We start from the raw sequence: 18020 nt of genomic DNA on the forward strand, positions 1-18020 counted from the left end.
AGAATGCGATTCTTACCTAAGCTATACAGGTACCAAGAATAGAAGAAATTCAGTGAGATCTATAAGCATTAAATATGTGAGCCCCATTATTTTTGTGTGTATATTTAGCATGCCTTCTAATGATACTGTTTTGATAAAAACGAACATATTATTAGAGGTTAAATCCCATGGCATTAGCACTGAGTGTTTTGGAAGTTTGGAGCTGTCATTTTTGATTGATCTTTGATGTCATGGATAGTTTAGATTTTTATAAATAAGCATATTCAAAGATAATTGAGCATGTCTACAGAGAGGGTGAGTATTGACAAATTGTTAAGAATAAATCAATTCACGTAGTTGCATAATGAATGCTAATAACTGGAATCTGAGCCATAAGTTTATTATCATTATGGTATAATCTACAGGAATGAAGTTACCAAGAATTGATAACTCCTGAAAGTAACTCTAGAGAATCCAGACAGATCATATATTTATTGTCTGTGGGTTAAAGGAAAGATTGTCCACATGGCAGAATGATACATAGCTGCTATCCTATTGGACATGAGATGGGTTACTGAGTTAAAGAGACATTGATATATTTGGGAACAATTAGGTTTTTCACTTGTCTTGTATTCTCACAAGACAAATAGAAAATCATCAGATGGAAATGAATGAACTCATTAAATACAGCAAGATATTTCTTACTCTTTTTTTTGGAGGTGGTTGGTTGACTCAAGTACATTATTAATGAGGTCAAGATCATATCTTAGATCCCTGGATAGTCTAGTTAATTTGCACAAAGAAAATTACATTTTATTACCATGGACTCTATGCCTAACTTTGTCAGGTCACTTAGGAAATATGTGTCATTGATCACAAGGGCAATTCAGTAAAAGTACACAAATATTTCAGAGAAATATCCACCCACAATTACTAAGACATGAAATTTCAGCAAACATGAAATTGAAAAACATTAATATGTCCTGTTTATTTTATAGCTTAATGGTAGCAATAAAGGCCTTGTAATTTAAATATTTGTCAAACTTCTAGGAAAGCCAGCACATTAGTGGAAATTGTCTTTTAAGAGTAGATACAAATTCTCTCTTCATTCTTTTTGTTCCTATTTTCTTAAACATTTCAACCACTGTAGATTTTCTGCTTTACTTAGTAGATTATAAACACCTGGAGGATAGTATAAGTTTTTATCTGTTCTAGTATATTCATGGTCCAGAGTGTCGTAAACATAGATATTGAGTAAGTTTGATATAAGTTTTAAATATTGATTATTGCCTAAGTGGTAATATGTCAGTGAGAGCAGTGATCTGTATGGGATCTTAGCTGATTTTTTTTAAAAAAAATTTCAATACTCAGATACATTAAGAATTGATGCTAACTCTTTCAACATAGTGAAAAGACATAAAATAGACATTAACATCAAACAGATTTAAGCAGATGAGATTGTAAGTGACATGAAACTCACAGATAAAGGGAATATTATGATAATATTGGTTAATGCCTGATTTATTATGAGACCAACCTTCTTATTTTCTAAAGGGTAAGTGAAATGTAGCTGAGCTATTTTTTGGTATCGATATATTGTACATGGTGAAATATTGAATATGAGAATATAATTTGGTGAACTGAAGGAAAAAAACAAACAAAAGCAAAATATCTTTGTATATATTTATTCTCCCATTACCTCCTTGCAGAAGAGATTTATGGCACTTTGAAGGTTAAGACAATAATGTTTTAGGTAAGTATTTCCTTGCTTCTATGGTGTAAAATAATTTGACAATATTTAGTAGGCATCACATTAGAAAAGTACTCTTATTAGAAAAGTGAAAGAAAGTTGGTAAAGGATGCATATTTTAGCTCCTTGTGGAAGTTTGCAATTAACATAACTATAATAATTGATATAAGATGAACAAGTTTCTTCTTTCAACTTTCTTTAATCCTGCATCTACCTTTTTAATATAACCAGAAAAAGCCTCTTTTTCCCTTCTTGAAGCACCTGTTTCTATTCTACAAGTCATGAATTCACACTTTTTATCACTTTTGAAACATTGGCAGGAGTAATCTTGTACTTTTGAAACAAAAATAAAAGGCATACACAAAAGGTTACAAGTATTTAATTTCCATTAGTCAATAAACAAGTGCAATTACGGAAATCTATGATAGTCTGAAAATCTAAAATTTCATTTTAGTGAATGTCATTGCCAGTTATCAAAAAGCAAACAAATAGTTATCCTCAAGAACATATTTATCTTTTTTCTTTTGAGTTTCAGGGTTTTCTCTTACAAATATGTGATATTGCATGAGTGCATAAATATTGTCATGTCATCTATGTTTTTGGTTCTCTTCTTTTTTCCTAGTTATACTCCATGCATTTCTTTACACTTCAGCTACATTGGTATTCCTGTCTCTACTCCAGAAAACTTATAGCAATCTATTAGGTATTTTTGTATGTATTTCTACTAGAATTGTACATAAAAAAGACATCATTCACACTTACACACACATATATACACACACTTAGACACAGGCTCCTGGAGATCAAATTCTTAGAGTCGCACCTTAGCTTTTGTATTTGCTGTGTTAACTTTGGAGAAAAATTTTAAGCTCTGAATGATTTACTTTCCTTATTTGTAAGTTGAGGTCAATAGGGATGTTGTGAAAATTAAGTGCATTTTCCCCCCTTGCTAAAAAGGCACCTGGTGTATAGCAAGCTATAATGTCAATGACTAGCATAATTATTATTAAATTATGACATTTGTTAATAGCTTGCTTTTCAAAATATGATCATATAGAAGCAATTTTATTCATTTTTTTGTTTTCTCATTCTGTTATACCTTTAGGAATCATCCCAAATCAACTAATTTACCTTGGGCTAATGTCTTTATATTGTTCAGGTGTATGGATGTGTCACAAATTGTTCAATCACTCTGAATATTGCACATTCATTTTATGTCCAGGGTTTTACTGTTGTGATAACTCCATGACAAGCACTTTGAGATGTATATCCTTTTGTATTGGTTTATTCTCTGCACCCCCATGAAAATTAAAATTTAGTTGTGGTAAAATACACATAACATAAATTACTATCTTAACCATTTTTAAGCATGCAGCTTGATAGTGTTAACTACATACGTTTTTGTATACAGGCAATATTTAGCGCTTTCTTCAGCTTTCAAAACTGAATCACTGAACCCACTAAAGAATAAATTCTCAAATTCCTCCTCCCTGTAAACCCTGGCAACCACCCTTCTACTTTAAAAAAAAAATTTATTTCTTTGAGAGGCAGAGTTACAGAGAGAAAGGAGAGACAGAGAGGTCTTCCATCCTCTGGTCCACTCCCCAAATGGCTGCAACAGCTGGGGCTTGGATGATCTGAAGCCAGGAGCCAGGAGCTTTTTCCAGGGCTCCCACATAAGTGCAGGGGCCCAAGGACTTGCACCATCTTCCACTACTTTCTCAGGCTAGCATCAGGGAGCTGGATGGTAAGTGGAGCAGTTGGGACTTGAACTGGCATCCATATAGGATGACTGGGCTGCAGGTAGAGGCTTAACCTACTACACCACAGCATCAGTCCCCACCCTTCTGCTTTTGATCTCTACAAATTTCACTTCTTTAGCTACCTTGAATAAGTGGAATCACACGCTTTTTGTCTTTTTTATAATTGACTTATTTCACTTAGCATAACTTCCTCAACTTTCATTCTTGTGGTAACATGTACTGGAATTTATTTTCTTTCTAAAGCTGAATAATATTATGTTGCATACATACACCACATTTTGTTTATCTGTTTTTCTGATTGTTGGTAGATACTTGTGCTGCTTATACCTTTTGGCTATTGCAAATAGTGCTGCTATGAATATGGGTGTGCAAATATCTCTTTGAGACTCTGTTTTCAATTCTTTTGAATATAGACCAGAAGTGATTTTGCTTTCTCATATGGTAATTCTATTTTTTGAATAATTCTATATTTTTGCACAGCGGCAGGACAGTTTAATGTGCTGGTTTTAATTTCTGTTGCCTTTCTATTAAGATTTCATGCCTAAGGTAGATTAATGTCATTTAGAGATTATTTAGGTAGGAATAAGGAAAAAATAGGCCAAAGCTCCAGTGAAATCTCCTAGAAACATCTGGAGTCATTTAAGAAGTCTAGGAGGACTGGGTTTGGAATTGACAGAACTACTGCCTAATCCATCATAAATAGTTCTTGGTAATTAGACGATCAGTGCTGTAGGAACTAAAAGGTTAATCCTTTGACATTTAAGTGTATAATAATTATATTGTCATCTGTTCATAGGTGTCTTTAGGAGCTAAGAATTCACCTTTCTATCTGAAAATGTCAGCACCTTTGCTATTAACAGCCTCAGTTGCTTATTAGGATCCAAAAGTTATTTTTGAAATAAAAGTTTTATTTTTCTGATTTTCTATTCTTTGTCTTTCTATGTTGTAGGGTGTAAATGTACAAAATTTTTAGTAAATGACTGTGATTAGTTCACACAGTCTCTACATATAATATACCAGTTCCACCTAAATTATATTATATTATATTATATTATATTATATTATATTATATTATTTGAGAGGAAGTTATAGACAGATGGAGAGACAGAGAAAAAGGTCTTCCTTCTGTTGGTTCACCCCCCAAATGGCTGCAACGACTGGAGCTGTGCTGATCCAAAGCCAGGAGCCAGGTGCTTCTTCCAGGTCTCCCATGCAGGCGCAGGGGCCCACATCTTCTACTGCTTTCCCAGGCCACAGCAGAGAGCTGGACTGGAAGAGGAGCAGCTGGGACTAGAATGGGTGCCCGTATGGGATGCTGGCGCTGCAGGCGGAGGATTAAGCTATTGCGCCAAGGTGGCATCCCTCTAAATGATATAATTTTAATGAGATTTCCAAATAACTTGTAAAGATAATCTCTATTCAGTGACTATCAGAAATCAATAGTGTTACAGTTATTCATTTTCTAAACACATTCCTAGCATCAACATATGTACATGTCTGGTCATTACTGAGACTTTAGGATGAAGCAATGCTTTTTCAAGCCTTAAGGTCTTTATAAATCACCTGGAGATCCTGTTAAATACTAGCTCTGATCCAGTAAGCATAGAGTGAAGCCCGGGAGCCCTCATTCCTGACAGACTTTCACATGAGATGATGCTGAGCATCTGTAGGCTATCTCTGAAGTAACAGGGGAGTGGGGGACCAGCAAAGCTCTGGTTCTTCTAGCACAAAACAAATCAACATTTTTGAAGCTTTTAATCTAAGTCATTATCCTACTGAGGATGCATTTTTCCTAAGGTAAAAATTAACTCAAATCTAACTTGATAAACTGATCTGTTCTGTTTTGTATCTCTCTCTTCATACCATAATCAACACATTCCTCTTAACACCAACAATTTTCTTCCTTGATGTGTTTACAGTTTTCCTATTCGGCACTGTGCCATCTTGTTTCACTGAGTCCCTAGATCTATAATACCCAGTTGCCAATATATTATCTTTGAACTGACTTGACATATTGACTAGTATATACATATATATGCATACAATAATTGTTTATGGACTATTTAGAATTGTGATATAAAATATTATGTAATTAGAATTTTTGTATTGTATTCCTAAACATAGAAAACTATGAAGACCTGCTCTCAAAGGAGTAATGATCATGGTACTATAAATTATCTTTTGAAGATACTGTTCTTTGTCAAACACATACAAAGAGTCCTAACAAAGTTAATGGAAAATGCATATTAAGAAAAAGTATGCATGGATTTCAAATTTTTGCTCATAAATAAACATCTTTTACCATTATACATGTCCAACTAATAATTGTTACATTTGGAGAAATATTGTATCATCATCCATACTCATAACAATGTGATTGTTTTTTATACTAAAAAGAAGATGATTTGAAGGAAAGGAACATAGTTTACCAGAGCATGGAGTTGACTATCAGAAGTCATATAGAGTTTTATGATCTTGAAATTCTCAAAGACCTGGTGGAGTCCAAACATTGAATTTTCAAGTAGAGACTTGCTTTTCAAGAGGAGACTGGACAATTAGATTATTCATAGTCTGTAAAGAAATAAACAGATACAAGATTGACATTTACCTTCAGGATGAATTTGAGGCACTAAAAGTGGAGTTAACCACTTCAATAAACAGTGAGTAGAAGCTCAAGTCACCAATATTTGGAGAAGAAAGACAAAGAAATTCTGAGAGTGGATGTCTTTAAATAACTTGAGCTTTTCTTTCCCGTATAGTTGATCTCCCTTTTATTCCTTCATCCTCTTATTATTTTTTTTTGTGAATCTTTATCTTTCTGTTCTTTTATTTTTCCTACTCTTCAGTTCTGTAGGAATCATAGAAACCTCAATAGACCTTTTATTATTACACAAAAAATCATCATTCTGGAACTAGATCTGAATCTAGTGGAAGTTATTTTGATTGAGTCTTACAACATAGATGAATACTCCAAACAGATTTCAGTTTGAGATGTGTTGATTTGGAAGTTAGCAAATTAGATAAATAATCTTTATAAATGTTAATTTTAAGATTCAAAATATAGTAGTGTCATAATTTTTCAAAAAAGCAAAGATATTTTATAGACAAAAATAGTATGGGGAAAATTAAAGAAGGATGAGACACACACACACACACAGAGTGAGTATGAGAGAGAGAGAGAGAGAGAGAGAGAGATCTATCTTCCATTCACTGATTGACATTCCAAATATCCATTCAATAGCTGGGGTTGGGCCAGGCTGAAGTCAGAATCACAGAAATCAACCTGGGTCTCCCACATGGGTGGTGGGGACTCAAATATTTAAGCCATCATCAGCTGCCTTATAGGGTGCACATTAGTGGGAAGCTGGGAATTAAAACCTACTCTAATATAGGATGTAGGCATTTCAAATGTTTTCCCAAATGCCCACCCTCTTTTTATTAACATGAAAATAAATAAGGAATGCTACTTGGTGAATATGAATACATACCACCAGAGTTAATATTTTTATATTGCTATTAGAGTTGAAAAATAGTGTTAAGAACTTAAATATTTCCTACTTCTTTGTTGTCTCATTTACTGTAGAACACATAAGTCACTTAAGACTTACATGAACATCAATTTTACCTTTTGTTTTCAGTATTAGATTGTTTTTGTATATTTTCCCTATTTAGATATCATAGCAAATAATCAAAATAATTACAAAGCCAAGAGTAGGCACATGTATACTCATTATGTTTTAATCCAGAATGATTTAGCTCATTAGGCTTGTTAACACAGTATTATGTATGTATTCACACCCCCCCACGCACATAGAAATGTAAATATATATGTTTAATGAAGTATTTCAAAATGGTTTTGGAAGATGTATAATATGCATGGAGCAAAATTTTTTTTGCATGAAAATAAACTTATCTTTTTAAAAAATATTTATTTATTTATTTGAAAGGCAGAGCTATATATAGAGAAGGAGAGAGAGAGAGAGAGAGAGATCTTCCATCTGCTGGTTTATAATGCCTGGGGCTAGGGAGTGCTGAATCCAGGAACTTCCTCTGCCTCTCTCATGTGGGTAGCAGGGGTCAAAACATTGGAAGCATCTTCTGCTGCTTTTTCCAGGCCATTAACAAGGAGCTGGATTGGAAGTGGAGTATCAGGCACATCAACCAGTGCCTACATGGCGTACTGGCATCACAGGTGGTAGCTTTACCTGCTAGGCCATAACACTGGCCCTCAAGCTTATCTTTTTTAATTCCATTTTTCTGCAAACTATTGGAAGTGTCCTCATATATATTTTATATTTGATTTTAAATATAGAAATATTTCTAGAAGACTAATGAGACATTATATTAAAAATAACTAAAATGAACACCAGTGCATTCATATAAAGGTCTGCAAGTCATAAAAGATCAATTTCTGTGAGTTCTGAGAATACTTATGAAACACAAAATATGAGCAGGACTCAACTTCTGCAGATTTATAATTTATCTCTATAAATTTAATATTGTTCCATCACAAGAATAAATTTTTTCCTCCTACGTGTTAAGTATGTAAATAAACTCAAATGTAAGTAATGTTAAAACATTTTTAGCTATTGCTCTCCTAAAGTCATCTAAGGCATTTTCACTCAGGTCTCAGCTCATAAATTCTTCCCTGAGCTCACATTTTAAAATAGCTTTGTCATTCTCTATCAAATCAACTTATTCTAATTCTTGCAGAACACTTGCTAGTACCTGAATTTTTTTTGATTCTTTAGATGTTTACTTAGTCACTAGCTAACTAACCCAAGAGGAAATCCAAGTTTTATAGAATGTGAAGATTAGACAATTTTGGTGTACCTTTTAAAGGAAGTAATTGGAAATTATGGGTACAAAATTCAGTATAAGGCATCTGTCAAGTGAGTGGCCCTGAAGCTGTGCCTCATTTGTTTCAGAGTAGATCCTTCTCTGGCTTCACCTCTTAGCTTGTCATAACCCTGGGGACAGAGATTTCATGTCTCTGTCACTTCCACTTCTCCAGCACTTCGTGGGCAGTTAATACATACTATTGAGTGAATTAATGAAGACACATGCCACGATCCTACTTCCTTCATTGTCTATAATTGCTTTTCTCATAGCAAACATGAACTTCTACTATTTTAAATAACAGGGCATGGTAATCTCCTATAAAATTTATTGCTTTATATGAGTTTCTGTACTTTTTAATGTGATATTGTGTGTAAAGGCAATTTTAATTAAGATTGCCTTGCATTTTTCTGTCTATATTGCTATCTGGCATGACATCTCTGAGAATATAACATCTCACCTAATCGTGAAAGATGTAGCAAGATTGTTCCTACTTCCTCTTTTGGGGATCTAGGAGATATTTGCAATTTTATTCATTGTAAATTTCACTTTATATATGTTTACTTTGTATACATAGGTTTTGTGATAAAAATAATTGAAGAAAATTACAGTCATGCATCACTTGACTACAGAAATATGTTCTGAGAAATGCCTCCTTTGGTTATTTCATCATTATATGATCATGATAGAGTACATTCACATATATTAAGACACTTCAGTACCATTGAGTGATATAATCTTATGGGACCACCCTTGCATATCTGGACTGTTGTTGACCAAACCACAAAGGAATTAAGTTCATCTCTTAGTGTTTGCTTGGACCTTATCACCATTTTGGGGAACAGTTTTACTATGTGAAATTCTTGTTCACATTCCCTCCACATCTTGTCCTGATTTTTTCTTTCACATTGGTGATGGTTTATTTTATACTATAGTCAGATATCTAAGAATCAGAGTTTCTCAAAACATGGTTCTCAGGCTTGAATTTTGTAAATATGTGTGATTCTTCTTGTTCAGTTAACACATCTTGATGTTTCACATGAAGGACAGCATTAATCTTACCTGCTTGAATATTGGTAGCTACAGGGATGGCATGGGTCCACTGTTCTTTCATTTCTTCTCTGAGGTTCCCATATTTTAAGAGCCTACATTTACCCAGCCAAGATATTCTTGATTGTAAAGTTATTAATTTTATGGTATCTGCATGATACAGTATGATGATCTGATCTGCTTTCTCTAATGAAAGCAAAATGTATCAAATTAGGAAGTATCTAAGGTGAAGTGTTACACATCTGGCATGAATATGGCAGCGGGTTGATGTCAGTCATTGGATGGCTTCTCCTTATAGGACACTCACTAGAATAAAAATGCAGGAATCTTAGTTTATCATCAATGTTCACCAGAGGTTTATATATTTTAAAATTAGTTGTCAATGTTTCTACTATTTTTCTTGTTAATTTCACTCAGAATGTTTCAGGATAGCTAGTCTCCTCCCAACACTGTGAACTCATGCTAAAATGAAGTGTGATTATAGGATTTCATTTAGAAGAACATGTTTATTAAAGATTATATGTTTGGCTGTAGGTTAAATAGAAATTATTTTAGGATTAATTATTTGATTTGAAGTGTCCAATTTAGAGTTCTTCGTTAGTTATGGCAGTCAATAATTTTTTTATTGAGAAATTCAAGAGGCACACAGGGATTTACAGAGAAGGTATAATCAATGAATATGTACTGAGGGACTTATACGGTAAGCATATGAAAAATTCTCTTAATTATGAAGTCAGTGATTTTCAAACATTAGTTGAACAAAATTATAATGGATGCCAGGGAATCAGATCTGCATTCAACATTCTAGATATAATTTGTAGGAATCATTCTACAAGTAGCAGTTCGAGTTTTGTGACTTGGTATGATGAGCCTGTGTCGTCAGGGGTTAATAGGATGTAGGGCATAATAGAGCGGGCCTTTCACCTAAAGTTAAAAATCGTATTTGTTGTTTTGTTTGCCTTCTCCTTTTCAATGTGAATGTTTGCCATGTGTTTCATAGCAATATTCTAGAGCATTGGTTCTCAAAACTTAAAGGGAATCAAAATCATCTGGAGGATTTGCTGTTAAATCTAGACTCCCTGCTCTGCCCCAAGTATCAAGAATAAATCTGAGAAGGGACAAATAATCTGCATTTATAACAAGTCCCTAATACTGATGGCCTGACTATCACATTTTTAGAACCACTGGTATAGGATATTGATGGACTAAAAATCACACATACATGTAATTTTATGGATATAAATGAATCAGAGCTATCATTTCATATATCTTCATGCATAAAGTTAGAACAGATTAATCTTAAAGCTTTTCTTCTGGCAAAACAAAAGATTGTTCTTATATTTTTTGTATCATTGGAATTGGCTTAGATATAGCAATCTATTACTACTAACTTATTTTTTTTAGTTGGTATTAATCTTTTTTTTTAACTTTTATTTAATGCATATAAATTTCCAAAGTACAGCTTTTGGATTACAGTGGCTTTTCCCCCCATAACTTCCCTCCCACCTGCAACCCTCCCCTTTCCTGCTCCCTTTCCCCTTCCATTCACATCAGGATTCATTTTCAATTCTCTTTATATACAGAAGATCAGTTTAGTATATATTAAGTAAAGATTTCAACAGTTTGCACCCACATAGAAACACAAAGTGAAAAATACTGTTTGAGTACTAGTTATAGCATTAAATCACAATGTACAACACATTAAGGACAGAGATCCTACATGAGGAGTAAGTGCACAGTGACTCCTCTTGTTGACTTAACAAATTGACACTCTTGTTCATGGCATCAGTAATCACCCTAGGCTTTTGTCATGAGTTGGCAAAGCTATGGAAGCCTTTTGAGTTCACTGACTCCGATCTTATTTAGACAAGGTCATAGTCAAAGTGGAAGTTCTCTCCTCCCTTCAGAGAAAGGTACCTCCTTCTTTGATAACCTGTTCTTTCCACTGGGATCTCACTCATGGAGATCTTTCATTTAGGTCATTTTTTTTTTTTTGACAGAGTGTCTTGGCTTTCCATGCCTGAAATACTCTCATGGGTTCTTCAGCCAGATCCGAATGCCTTAAGGGCTGATTCTGAGGCCAGAGTGCTATTTAGGACATCTGCCATTCTATGAGTCTGCTGTGTATCCCACTTCCCATGTTGGATCATTCTCTCTCTTTTTGGTTCCATAGGTTAGTATTTTCAGATACTAGTCTTGTTTATGTGATCCCTTTGATTCTTAGTCCTATCATTATGATCACTTGTGAACAGAAATTGATCACTTGGACTAGTGAGATGGCATTGGTACATGCCACCTTGATGGGATTGAATTGGAATCTCCTGGTATGTTTCCAACTCTACCGTTTGGGGCAAGTAAGCTTGAGCATGTCCCAAATTGTACATCTCTTCCCTCTCTTATTCCCACTCTTATATTTAACAGGGATCACTTTTCAGTTAAGTTTCAACACTTAAGAATAACTGTGTATTAATTACAGAATTAAACCAATAGTATTAAGTAGAACAGACAAAAAAATACTAAGAGGGATAAAGTATTAAGTTGTTCATCAACAGTCAGGGCAAGGGCTGATCAAGTCACCATTCCTCACAGTGTCCATTTTACTTTAACAGGTTTCCTTTTTGGTGCTCAGTTAGTTGTCACCGATCAGGGAGAACATATGATATTTGTACCTTTGGGACTGGCTTATTTCACTCAGCATAATGTTTTCCAGATTCCTCCTATTACTACTAACTTATAAAGATAAAACCATTTAGGATTTAGTTTCCATATATCCTTCATCCAATCACCCTCACTGGTAATATCTTGAACACTATGGTATAAAAGCAAAATCAGGAAATTGATAGTCCAATCTAAAGAACTTATATCTACTAGTTTTACAAGCATTCAAGAGTGTGTGTATATATAAAGTGTTATGGAATTTTATCACATGCATATATTTGTATAACTACTACTATAATAATCAGAATACGGGCTAGTTCCATTATTATACAGATCTCTTTTTGCCTCTGTAACAGCATCAACTCATCTTATCCATATCCTTCTGCATTTACCCACTCAGTTTGAACTCACATCCTTCCTACAGTGATCAAGGTGAAATTTAGAGCTTTGGAATTGTAGAGAATCATACTGCTAATAGCCACTAGATCTGCAGTGAGCTGGTTTTAGTGCCTTTTGAGGTAGGGTAAAAAGGACTGGGTTGTACCAGATAGGTCTTTGTTTACAAAGCACAGTAGAGGGGCAGTGACTGCATGTGTGCATCTATTTCTGTATTTCCTTCCTGACATGGATAGAGGTAATCTCAGCTTTGAAAGGGCTGGTCAATGATTTAGCTAGATTTCCCAGGAAATCTATCTCTAGATCTGCTACACTCCTCCAGAGCATGCCAGATAAAATGTACCAGGATTCTCCATTGGTCTGATGCCTCAGGTGGTTGTGTATATTTGCTGTGAGGAGTTCCTGCAAGCTGTAAGGAGACAAACATTAATCTGGTACTCCAAGGGGAAGTGACTTATTGCTGCCTGAGTCTTTAAGAATATTAGATCTTAGGAGTAGGCAGTCATTGGAACCAAGGCCTTTGTGTAGCGAGGGGAGTAGCCACATTGGGAGGATCTTGATAGCAAGGCAAGGCTATGAGCCTTGGTGTAAACCCAGTATCTGGGATCTGTGTCATGACAATGTGTTGGCACACTTTACTAAGTCTTGCAATGATGTCTGCTGATATTTGTGACCACAATAGTAAGCAAGGGTTGTGATAGTACTTTTGCTAATCTTTACAAGAGGTAATCTATTTACTCTATAGTGGTTTATACTAACATGAATACTTTAAACCTGGCAGTTGAGAGAAAACACTTAAATTCTCTGCCTACCTTCTATTTGTTCTAGGAAGTTTGATAGTTTTTTTAAAACAGAAAATTATTTGGATGTCTGAAAATAGATTCATGGATTTTCCTTTTCTTTCCATTCAGTTCAATGTATCTGAGAATGGCAGCACAAAGTTTTAGACATGAAATATAGTACGCTATCTCTATTGATAATTTAAAAATTTTTTTCCAGGGTAAATTTTTAACCATATAGGATTTTTAGCTTGTTTGTTAGGAACTAAATTTCTGCCGAAGATGAGATTCCAGTTGCTTATTTTCAATTTTATTTCTTGTGACTGTCACAACAAATTCAGGTAGCAGCAAAAACAGATATTTCCATTTTGAGGATGGGAAAATAGGAGAACCTACATGCTAGGGAAATAAGTTTTGAAATGTCATCTGTTAGCCACTGTGCTTTTCTCTTCTGTGCTTTTTTGTATGTGACTGTTCCTCCCTCCTAGGAGGCATCCGATTTGCCCTGAGATGAATTATGTTTCCTGAATGCAAGAGCAACAATCAGTCAATGTCCACAAAAGCTGGATTTTGCTGAGAAAATAAGTGCTCTTGAAAATCAGAAAGGAAAATCACTGAAGGAGACAGGATATCAAGTTTATGTTATAACCATGGGTTGGAAATAAAATGGAAAAATTCTCTACAGGCCAGCTTGCTAGGAGCCTACATGGCAGCATACTGTTTGGCAATGGGGAAGAGAGATAGGTGGATTTGGTTATACAGGAGATCGGTGTGTCCTTGTGTATATGTAATATACACACCGGAAACTCACTTGGAGAGTCAAGACAGGATTTCCTTGCATCACTTGTAGCAAAAAACATGGCACGAATATCTGAGAACACAGTCAATGATTGTGATGCTCCGTTGCCTTGCAATGGAAGCCTGCATGTGAGCAGTGTGAAGGACTTGCTTAGCTCTTCTTTCCTGACTACCTGGAAAGACCATTTCAATAGAGTTGTGGTTGACTTTTTCTGAGTCCTATCTAGGGGGACCTATATGGAAACTTCCCCTGTCAATGGGCATAACATTTGGTAGCTCTACCTATCACTCTCAGAGGAGTAGTATGATATGGACAGAAAGGAAATTCTCCAGTATTGGAATTAGGTGAGACTGGATCGGAGTGAAAGGTTTTTCTAAAGTTCACCAAGGATGAAGGAGGCAGTTAAACCATTTGATGCTTGCATTTTGTTGCTATAGCCTCTGCTCTTTCTTCCCTACCACATCAGCTCTCCTTATTTTCTGGATATCATCCAAATAATAAACACTTGTGTAAATGACCATATGATGTGCATACTAGAAAGTAGGATTCAAAGGATACTATAGAAGACATTTATGCTAATGTATCAAAGACTCAGACTGGCTTAAACAGAATCATTATCTTTCTTAAAATAGTGGCCAACAAAAAGCACAAGTTTCTTTCAACTCAGAAAAATGCAAATTATGTCAGCTTTTGTGCAGAATGTTTAAAACATGGAATTGATTCATTCTCATTATTCTTTTTTATGTAATCCATGCAATTTACATCTGCCTAAACAAATAATTTTTTAGCCCATTAGTATTTATCTCTTGCCTACAAATCTGTTCGTGTTTCAAGAAACATTTATTGATTATTTGTCAAGACTGGACACTGCAAATACAAAGATAAGTAATGAATTATTAAATAAGGAACCAGAGGACATAATATTTTATTAGCTTATAAGGTCAGTCTTATACATGCTTTGTACATACAATACATACATACATACAATGCTTTGTAGCAAGCATTGAAATAGAGGGAAATGGTACCTGGCCTGGTGGTTAGGCTGCCAACCGGTATATCCATATTCTCTGTCAGGGTGCCTGGGATGGAGTCTGGCTCCATCCAAATTTTACTTCCTGAGGGTGCAGACCCTGGGAGGCAGTGATTTTGACTGTGTGGGAGACCTGAATTGAATTCCTGCTCCCAGCATTGGCTTGGCCCATCCCTGGCCTTTGAGGGCAGTTGGTATGGAAGCAGCAGATGGGAGATCTCTGTTTTTAAGTCTCTTTCTACTGCTCAAATAAATAGAGAGATAAATAAAGATAAAAATTAGAAGTATAAACAAAGTATTGTGCAACAGACATCAGAGGATCAAGCAGCTACCTTTGCTTGCTAGTTGAATTGAGACTGAAAAGAAGGGTGAAAACATGAAAGGTTGAGGAAATTGGAGATGAGAAAAAGGACATTCCAGCAAGAGGAAGAGGGAAAGCAGGTTTCAGCACAGGGTGCGTGAGAAGTGACAGAAGACCCACCCTTAAAAGAAAGGTGGAGATCGAATGTATGAATCATCTAGGCCAAGCTACAAGTGGGCTTCAGGGGCACATGATCTTCACTCCTCACCCCATCCCTCTCCGGGTGCCACTTCTCTCTCACACAGGGTCATCGTCAGTTTCTCAAGCCTATAACATCTTGTCTCAGCGTGGAGCCTGCATTTGTGCCTCATGTTGACCTTAAACACTTTTTATTTCCACATGACTCAGCCTTCTCGCCCTTGTCCTAACATATCATGCTCAGGAACCTGCTCCTTCTAGTCAATCAGGTTGAGCTCATTTTCAAGATCTTCCTTAGCTCTCTAACCAACTAAATAAAGTGGTTTGTGTTGTTATTTTTTATCCTATTTATTTTTCTCATAATACTTTTCACAATTTGGAAGCATATAAGTGATCATTTCTAATGTACTTATCTATTTGTTACCTTAGTCTTTATTTTCTGCTTTTTTTAAACTTTTATTTAATAAATATAAATTTCCAAGGCACAGCTTATGGATTACAATGGCTTTTTCCACCCCATCACTTCCCTCCCACCCACAACCCTCCCATCTTCCACTCCCTCACCCATTCCATTCATATCAAGATTCATTTTCATTTATTTTTATATACAGAAGATCAATTTAGCATATATTAAGTAAAGATTTCAACAGTTTGCACCCACACAGAAACATAAAGTGTAAAGTACTGTTTGAGTACTAGTTATAGCATTAATTCACACTGAACCAGACATTAAGGACAGAGATCCTACATGGGGAGTAAGTACACAGTGACTCCTGTCATTGATTTAACAAATTGACACTCTTGTTTATGGCATCAGTAATCACCCGAGGCTCTTGTCATGAGTTGCTAAGGCTATGGAAGCCTTTTGAGTTCACTGACTCTGATCTTATTTAGACAAGGTCATAGTCAAAGTGGAAGTTCTCTCCTCCCTTCAGAGAAAGGTACCTCCTTCTTTGATGGCCCATTCTTTCCACTGGGATCTCACTCACAGAGATCTTTCATTTAGGTCCTCTTTTTTTTTTTTCCAGAGTGTCTTGGCTTTCCATGCCTGAAATACTCTCATGGGCTCTTCAGCCAGATCCGAATGCCTTAAGGGCTGATTCTGAGGTATTTTCTGCTTTGACTTAAGATTCTTCACCATATTCCTAGGATCCTCTTCCTTCTCTTCAATGTGTCTCCTTCAGATCCTGGTGCCCACAGAAGAAATCAAGCTAGAACATGAAATTTAGGAATATCTTTATAGAGTTTAAAGTCAAGGAAAATGAAAATATCATTTAGAAAGAGTGTACAAGTGGTAAGAGAACACGTGAAATAGCTTCAGGACCATGTAGGTTCTGGTGGGAGGCACGCAAGTTCCACTAGGGGTGTGACAGGCTTAGAAGATAAGATGTCTTCAGGACTCTTCATCTAACACAACTGAATTGCGGGCCAGAGCATTAGAGTTCTCCATCTAAACCTGAGAATTTGAGTCACCTCCCGGTCCACATGCTCAAACCTTAGTTCTTTACTTTCCTCACCACATCTCTTCCTCTTCATGTGTTCCCTTCTGCTGTTTGATGACTGAACCAGTGAGAAATGTGTGGGGATGATTTTTGGCAACCTATGTCTGTCATCTCTCTTTACTCATACAATTTCAGTGGTAGGAAGACTCAGGAAGATGTAATACAATCATCTGACCAGGAGAATTTTTGTAGTCTTGTTGTCAGGTAGGACTTCTCTGAAAAAAATCACTTTTACTGAAGTTAGATGCATAGATCTTCTGGTTATGTGCAAGATGGGGAAGGAGGATGCAGTCCATGGCCAAGGGGAGAGAGGCTTCAGTCAGAAGGCACTGAAGGACTAAAGGAAATCCAGTATGGCTGAGCAGGAAGAACAAAAGATAAAGTGTATTATGGCCAGAGATGCAGAGGGAAGCAGGATCTGATCCTGGAAGAGCTGTAGGGCATGCTAAGGATTCTGGGCTTAAGTGCAGTAGGGAACCATTGAAGAACTTAAAACAGAAGTGACTGGAGTCAGTTAAAAACTCAAAATTAATCACGTTGGCTACATTGCGTGCTAGAATGCAGATGCTTCTTAAGAGATGTGAGGGGTGTGGGCAGAGATAGGTCATGGAGATTAAAGCTTCACATTGGGTCTCAACTGTTGGCATAGGGACAGGTGGATAGATTCGGGAATTTCTGGTCAAAATTTTGCATTTGTTTGGGATTCATGTTGCTTCTGCTTTCTCATTTTCCTTCTAGATCACCAGATTTCCTGCTACTGATTCTGTCTATTTCATGAGCCTCATGTCTACTGCAAGGTTTTGACTTGGGGTCTTTCACCAGTATAATCTCCATCACCTTCCCAATAGCTAACAACACTTCTGTCAATTTCTTTGCTCCTTGACTAGGCCTATTAATTGCCCCCAGACATGCTTTTCCCTTGGACTTTAACTTTTATTACTCTTTTTATTTCCTGCAGCATCTCCATTGTCTTTGC

The sequence above is a fragment of the Lepus europaeus genome, chromosome 15 (assembly GCF_033115175.1).
Source record: "Lepus europaeus isolate LE1 chromosome 15, mLepTim1.pri, whole genome shotgun sequence".
NCBI classification, from domain to species: Eukaryota; Metazoa; Chordata; class Mammalia; order Lagomorpha; family Leporidae; genus Lepus; species Lepus europaeus.